This window comes from Aptenodytes forsteri, unplaced genomic scaffold (genome assembly GCF_000699145.1).
Source record: "Aptenodytes forsteri isolate BGI_AS27 unplaced genomic scaffold, ASM69914v1 Scaffold44, whole genome shotgun sequence".
Lineage (NCBI taxonomy): Eukaryota > Metazoa > Chordata > Aves > Sphenisciformes > Spheniscidae > Aptenodytes > Aptenodytes forsteri.
In genome coordinates this window covers 330,666-338,824 of record NW_008794213.1, presented here as the reverse complement: position 1 = coordinate 338,824, position 8,159 = coordinate 330,666, and the positions used below count along the sequence as shown (strand labels likewise).

The 8,159-nt window shown below is 38.2% G+C and overlaps 1 protein-coding gene across 1 annotated transcript in view; it reads right to left on the bottom strand.

Moving 5' to 3' along the window:
- ADCY1 (adenylate cyclase 1) overlaps positions 1 to 8,159 on the bottom strand; it is a 171,902-nt gene that overhangs the window by 163,049 nt on the left and 694 nt on the right. The gene's annotated exons all lie outside the window — the stretch shown is intronic.

The following is an 8,159-nucleotide window of genomic DNA, read 5'->3' as shown; positions in this document are numbered from 1 at the left end:
CCGTCTGCCAGCCTTCTGTCGCCCGCCCGCCTTTACAGCTGCTTAAAAATACAGAAATACACAAAATCTATATATAAAGACATAGAGATACATGTAAATATACATACATATGTAAATATATATAAATATATATAAATTTAGGTGAATCCTGTTCCTTTGAGAAATAAAGTCTTATCTGCCTGAATAAACATGCAGATTTTACTCGTTTTGCCTCCTAGACTCTGAAGCAGTTGGGAAAAGTGCAGTGAATGAGGAAATTTTCAAGAAAACACGTTTCTGTGCGTGCTTCTGCCTGTCTGGGAGTACAATCAGTCAGTGGCTGTGGAGGGCTACTCTTGTGACAGGAGTTAATTATCATCCCACACAAAATTGCACTCGGTGCCTCATCAGAAACTTGAGGTGGGAGTCTGTGTGTTGTTTTTGAAAAAAACCTTCCAGTTCTGCCTATAATGCTGCTACTACATACCACTACTACCATGTTGCCACCAAAGGGTACAATACAATATTCTTTTCTGTAACCATTTCATCTAATTTTGGGATTATGAGACTGATTCCAAACTCACCAAAGACTAGAGAGAGGACTCCAATGTTTCTTTTGGCTTTGGATTAAGCATTTGTAAGAACCAGGGCTAGGAAAATGTCAAAATAGAAGACTTTAATAGATTATGAACATTTGGCTTTTCAAAGGTAGTGCAGGAATACTTTCCAGAATCAAAGCAGAATCCTACTATCATGGGTATGTTGAAGATCTAATTGCTGATATTTGTGTCAGTGATGTCAAATTCTGGTTCCAGATTCGGGCTGAAGAATCTTAAGATCAACAGCAGGCAGGGATTCTTTAAGATTTGTTACAGCTGTGAATGATGTTGGTACTTCACTTTTGGATGGTAAAGTAGCTTTAAAAAAATCTCTGATATATGATCTAAAGCAACATAGTCTTTTACATTAATATTTTAGCATTTCATGTTAGTCTTAGCCCTCCAGACTCAGTATGCAGTCGTTCTTTTGAGCCTGTACAGACCTCATTAGGAAAAGGGAATGAATCAACATTGCTGGAGTTTGTGTGTTACAGATTCAAAATACTTCACACTTGAGACAATGACTGTTACTTACTCTGTGTTCATGTGATGCCACTCATGGTGGTTTCCTAGACTGTGACTTAGACCCTCAAACACTGCAGAACTGTAAAAACAGCTGTATTTAGATTTCTGTAACTACCTTCAGGAAGAAAGTAAAAGGGTTGGATTTGCTGTCCCAAGTGCAGGAAACAGGAAGAGATGTTTAGCTGAAATGAAATTAAATCTAACAAAAAAAGGCTTCCTTTGTTTTGCAGTATCTCCAGTGTGTTTACGGAAAGCTAATAAAATTCATCTCCTTGTTCACTTTGGTGCATAAATTCACTTCAGTCACACATATATTAGACAAACACATACTGTTATATTTTCACCTGTCCTCAGCTTTCTTCTGAGCTCATATATCCTGAGGGATAAATTAGTATTTCACATCTCACACTGCATAAGAGGTGGCACCTAGCTGCCCAGCCCCAGGAACAATCCACTGAAAGAGTTGTCATGCTAGCAGTTACCATTTCTTTCTTCTGGCTCTCAGCTTGCTGCTGGGAAAATGGAAGGTGAGTAATTCCCTACAAGGCACCCTGTGGTTTAGATTATTTTCATGCTTCTTACAACCTCAGGTTGGGTTAGTTAGTACATACATACAGCAGAGAAGGCCCGTATGTATGAGACATCTCCATTCTTATTAGGTCAAGTGAACTGTTGAAGCTTTATCTTCCTTAGACACTGTAGGAATATGGAAATGCCACACAGTGATTAATGAAACTCTTCCATCCTTTATATACTGTTTCACATCACAGGGCAAATACCTTACCTTACCCTGCATAGTGAAGAGCCCAATTTTTACCACCTGATGTCACAAATGTAAAGAAGGAACCTCAGAACCTTTGTCTGAAACGGGCATCTTACTAAAGCAAATAACCAGCTATAAAACTACTGGAATGCACTTGACACAGTGCTGTATTTTCTGACCAAACTTATCTGCGGCAGATGACAGCAGTCTGGCTGGGGTTTTGTGAACTATGAACAACACTTGTGGTCCGTAGTGCACTTCTGGCTCATTTCGAAGGAAGATAGGTGGTTGGTTTTGATATATAATGCCCTCAAAGTTCTGGATGTTGGCCAGATCCAAGCCAGCTCTTCCTGTTGAATGCCCTTGCATTTGTAACCAGAGACTACTCTGGGAATAAATGTAGTATTGACAGGAAAGGGCGATTAGAGCCCAGCTTTATCACCTTTTGCGTTGCAAAACCTATCTTTTTTTTCAGCCTTTTCCTAAGAGGCAAGCTGACTTGGTTGTTTGAGTCACTGTATGGATCTAGGTTACACTAAGCAGAAGTCTCTCTATCTTTTACTGGACCTTAGGAGTAGTCTTGAATTAAAGGGCTACCCAGAGTTTCAGAACATCTGTTTTTATTTACTTTGTGCATATAGATTATGTATTTAATAATTATTTATTTTTCACTGTCCATTTTGTTTTACTTTACTGAACTTGGTACTTGCTTTTTGTATCTCCTCACCTCCAACAGTTTCAAGCACTCACTGCCTGATGCATTGGCTGGAGATCATCTTTGGAAGCAATACTTTTCATAGAACTAGAGCTTTTCAGATTCATGACAGTTTTAGAATTAAGCATAGTCAAAGTTTGGCATCAATAGAATTTTTGTCTGGGGTTAATTTTTATCCAAGTAAGGATTGCAAAGATCTTAATCTTTTACCCATGTTCAATATTGCCTACTTGTAACAGAATGCCATGCTCTATCATCTGAGACAGGGATAGAAACCTTTTTTCTTCTCACCCCCTCTGACAGTAAGAGTAAGGACTCTGCATAAAGCTATTGAGAAATTTCTGCAGACTCATTCTAGCAGGCACAGCTTGTTAATGCCACCACAGACATGTGTCTAGCAAGAGAAAAGCAGTGATGTGGGCAGGACAGAAGAGGTCCTGCAGAAAATGGTAGGAATGGCCAGGCTTAAACATAAATATTCAACAGAGTGTTTTCCTCCTCTCATGGATCTCTGAAATATATTCACTGTTTTTGCTAGATTTTGAGGAAAGCCAAGGTTTGAAAAAAGTGAAAAAATGTTTTTCCAAATCATGCATAGATTTCTTTTGGAATCAGTATGGGGACTCCATTCACATTCTTATTTCAAGAAATACAGACTAGATTTCTGTAAGGCTACAGAAATACTGTTTGAATGGATCTCATGAGCATTGTAACAACCGTTCCTTAAAATTAATTGTGATTTTAAAGTTTGATTTATATTGCATGCATTCTGATGGAGAACAAATGAAACAGATAGTTCTGATATATACCACTTCCACAGTTAAACAACTTTAGCTGCAAGCTTGAATTCACCTAACTAGAGTTTCTTCTACAGAGCTGAAATAAACTTTGCCCAGCGACAGTAAGTGAAAGCCTGCAACACCTACAAGTTCAGTTGTTAAGAAACATTAGCATTTAACCTCGACACTGTTCTCCAAAACAACTTCTTGGTTTAAGCTTTTCCTTTGTGCTTTTTCATACAAGAACCAGTTTTAAGAGATGAGCAATTACTCTAAGGCGTCCAGAACAGAGTTGAGTCCTTCAAGGGTAAATTTAGGTTATAACACTAATCACTCAATGACAAACCTGTGCCTTAGCTTCTGCTCAGGTCTAACAGCACTTTCGCTCACTCAGTTTCCTTTGGACCATACAGTGGTTTTGCACTCAAATTATTTTAATCACAATTCTATCTGTATAGAAGTCTATTTAATTGTGTAATCTATTGGGGGAAAAAAAAAATCAGATGAGAAGAAAATTACATTAAGGCCTTGACCTCAAGTCACTTGTCAGACAAGACTGCTGCTGAAGCAATTAGGAGATTTGACCGAAAAATAATATGGTTAAAGTGGCTAATTTGCCAGCAGAGAATGGGGATGGGTTTTCTCCAGTCCTCTGCTGAGCAGAGAGTACAGACATTAAGAGCATTTGAATCCTTTACCTCTCTCTTCTACTCTAAGCCTTCCAGGAGAGCATAAGACTTCTGTGACCTACTGAACTTCTATATTAATACTAATGAATCTCTCCAGTGAGCAAGCAACATGCTTTTCAGCAAAGCATGGATTTATAGCAGGTCAGCTGGATCCTTCCAGCTTTTCACAAGTCATTCATTTCCTTCATCAGTACTGCATCAACTCTGATTAATCTTTTTTTCACCTAAAATTAGAGCCATCTAAAGACTATTATATAGGCAAAATTCCAGGAAAGGGGGTTGGTGCATTTTTATGAGGAATTCAGTGACTGTTTCTGTTATGGTCTCTAGTAAGCCACAGTTCTCAGGAGCTTCCCCAAATACCACACCCCATCTAGCCGTGCTTCTGCCCCACCACTCCCCACTGCATCCTCCCTGTTACCTCAGGGAAATGTCAGGATTTTTCCTTCATGAGCCTGTGGATGGTAACAGCATGGAAATGACACAGGAAAGGTTTCAAAGCTTCTTCAAGACAGTTTGCTGCATACTTTGCCAAGGGGTATACAACAGTGATATATATTCATTAAAAAACCCAACAGCAAAACAAGAAACCACAAACCACTGGCAAAACATACACAGCACTCGCACCATCTACTTTTGTTGTTTCATTTTAGATGTGTAAGTTAGAGCCTAGTCTTTTTCAATGCAGAATAGTGTGCAAGAGGGTATGATGCAGCTACTCCCAGTTGGCTATGAATGTTCTGGTACACCCTCACGGTGCAATGCAACTCCATGCAGAGGCACCAGGTCAGTTACTGAAACCCAGGTAGCTGCACGTTACACAGCCTTGCGCTTGTGTCAGAGCATACCAGCTCAGGCTTCATACTGTGTTTACATGGTTGTGCAGTAACCAGGTCTGGAGACAGCTTGTTCAGGGCTCCCTTGGGATCTTTGCACTGCAGTCTGGAGACTAGAAATACCACATGGTAGCCTGCAGCAGCTGACAACCTTTTCTCTTCTTTCCTTTCAGTAAGGCAGATCTTTCAATACATTGGTATCTTCAGAATCACATTCCCGTCCAAGGCCAGGATATAGCCCGAGCAGTTGTGTTTGATTGTTTGCTTCAGTAAAGCTATTATTTTATCTTTCCTGGCCAGCTTGGTTAACAGACTTTTTCTGAGCCAACTCCACAGTCGATAGCTCACAAAAAACATTTATATAAAGCTGGATCAGTTCTCAGGCAAAATACAAATATTTTCGAGTTCCCACAAGTTTCCTTTTGCAAATCCTTTCAGAAAAACAAAGAAAAGAAAACAAACCTAACCCTTCTCCCCCAATATCTCAGTACTTGTCCATGCGTCAGAACAATGAAGATTTCCCAAACCAGTTAGCAGATTTGGTAGCAATTTCTGTTATGCAGGTGATCTGATTGACCAAGGCATTCTTAAAAATCCCTCAGCTGTAAAAATGTACTCAGTAAAATTGAGACCACTTGGAAGAAAATGTTTTTAATTCTCCTTGCTTCCATGTCAAGCATTCAATTCTCATTTTAGGAGTTCTACAAATGCCTGGCATCAAGGCGCTGGCAATATTTGACAACATTACACAGCTCTGATCCTGTTCCATGAAATCAAGGGAAGTTTTGATATTCACTGCAGCTATATTAGCCCTGACATTATAACCATGCTTATTTCCCAGGGAAGGTTTCTGTTCCTCTTTATATTCATACTGCCATTTCCTAAGGTAAGAGCATGGCTCTGTTCAGAGCCTATAGTGTTCTTGTTTGCCTAATGAAATGTCATTTAGATGTATTTAAGAGTGTGTGTAAGGACAAGCTTTTTGCTTAGTGTAATCCCTTGAATCCCTCAAAAAGGAAAAGCCAAGATGTAAGCAAAAATAAAGACAAATTATAGCCAAATTCCACAGTTCACTCCTAACCATATTTCTGATACATCCATTTTTAAAAAATATACATTAAATAGTAATTCATATTCACCAGATCTGGTCTCCTCCTATTTTGCTCATCTCTAAGTTATATAGCACACATATTCTTGGATCAGTTATGCTAAAGCATGGTATTATTATTTATGAACTGAAAGTTTAGTAAACAGCTCTTTTTTTGTTTTGTTTTGTTTTAAATGAAGGTTATCAGTTGCTTAAGATTTTTTTTTATCCCATATATGTTTTCGTTGTGTCAAGTTTTCAATCTTGGTAATATTCAGGACGTGCTCTGCTATGACTTTCCATCACAGTGCACTCATTAGCAGTTCTGTAAATAGCTTCTTCAAGTGCCAGACCTGAGGCTCCCTTCTGGACTTCTGATTTGGGCAGAACTTCACGTTGATTTCATTTGGGAGTTTTTCTTGAGTAAGTGTTCTAAAAGCCTGCATATTTTCATTTGCAGAGCCTCCTGTCAAAGAGTGAAAAGTACACTGACAATATGAATTTAACAACAACAACAAGAAGTAATATATTTGTAGTCAGTTCCCACTGGAGGAAAAAATTGCCCTTTTTAAACTGATTCTAGTGTTTTCTGATGATAACTGTGAAGCTAACAATAGTTTTAAGACATAGCATACTACAGACAACCAGTGTGTTCCCTGCCAATTAGTAATTGCACTTCATCACTGAAGTGAATACAGATACAGTCCTTTGCTTCTCTGGGCTTATAAAAAGCCCAAGGAAACAATCCCAAAAACCAGTGGAATTTTAAATAAAAATCTTAATGATGCTTTTCAAACAGAAAGATAAGCTTGTTACAGAAGGCTAAGTCGCAGAAGACACTTAGTAGAGATTCACCTCCTCTAACACCCCCTTACAAAGACCAGAGTACCCAGAAAGAGCATGTATCAGATATTAAACTGCTGTTCCACTTGATCTCCACTGAGGGCCAAGATTCCCTCTATTTTATATCTAATCTATATAATGAGATTCTTCATGTAAGTCCTGCAACTAGCAACAACTAATTAGGTCAAATTAACAGCACATGCGTTACTGGATCTATTTTGAGTTTAAACCCTCAAGATGGAGCTACCCTCCTCTTTAAGGTAACAACTGCTGGGCGTTAAAAGTAAAAAGACAACTTTATGTTGTGTTGTGTTTACTATTCCTTTAGTCAGACCATGGCTCAACATTAAGACAGATTTCTGGTGGCCTTCAATGCTATACTTGTTTTCTCGTCACCTGTGCTCCCCTTTCATCCTAAACAATTTGCATAAACCTGCATAATGCCATTTAGCTTATGCCCCACTGTTACTATAGATAGATGAACTGGAAATTCAGCTTAGTAAAGCAACTTAATTCTTTTCTTGTCTCTTCTTCCGTCTTACACGCTGTGCATGTATTTGTGTGCATGAAGGTGTGAAAGAGGGATCGTGTACTCAAAAGGAATTTTAAGAGATAAGTGTTACTGTTCTTATTAATGATTAGGGAAAACAAAAAAATTTCTGAGCTGACGCAAAAGTAGGAGCCTTAAGAACAACCCCAAATATTACAGGGGTTCCTGTATATGTGTGTGTGCGTGTGTGTGTGTGCAAGTGTGTATATTTGTAAATGTAGAGAAGCAGGATTTTCTTCTTTTTTTTTTAAAGACAATAAAAGGAAACATTCTACATTTTTCCTCATGTGACACAAGTTGAGAGTTATGCAGTCAGGTGATGTTGTTACTAATACTACATCTCATACCTTTCACACACAGTTTTCCTTTGGGTTTTGTGTTTTCATTCACTTGCTCAACAACCTGTTTGCTTATCAGTCAAGATTACAGTTGAAAATTACGTTGTTTATTTAAAAACCTACAGGTGAAATTAAAAATCTCATAGAATATAGAATATGTCTAGTTGGAAGGGACTCATAAAGATCATGTCTTTTTTTTGAAGCAAAATAAAAACAATGCTTACATTCTATTTAAAAGTAGGCATTTTTTCTCACAAGTTTTGTTTGCAAAAATCATAAAAAATACAGTAGTTTAAATATATGTCTGCATGCCTAAAAAAATAATTGTATATTTGGTACAGCTATTTTTGTAGCACCTTAGCAGTTAATCCCTGAGAATGCTTCCCCTCCTCAGCGCTGATAGCACTTTAAAGCACAGAGACGCATTACTCTAAGGAGAGCTTACGTTGTTTTTAC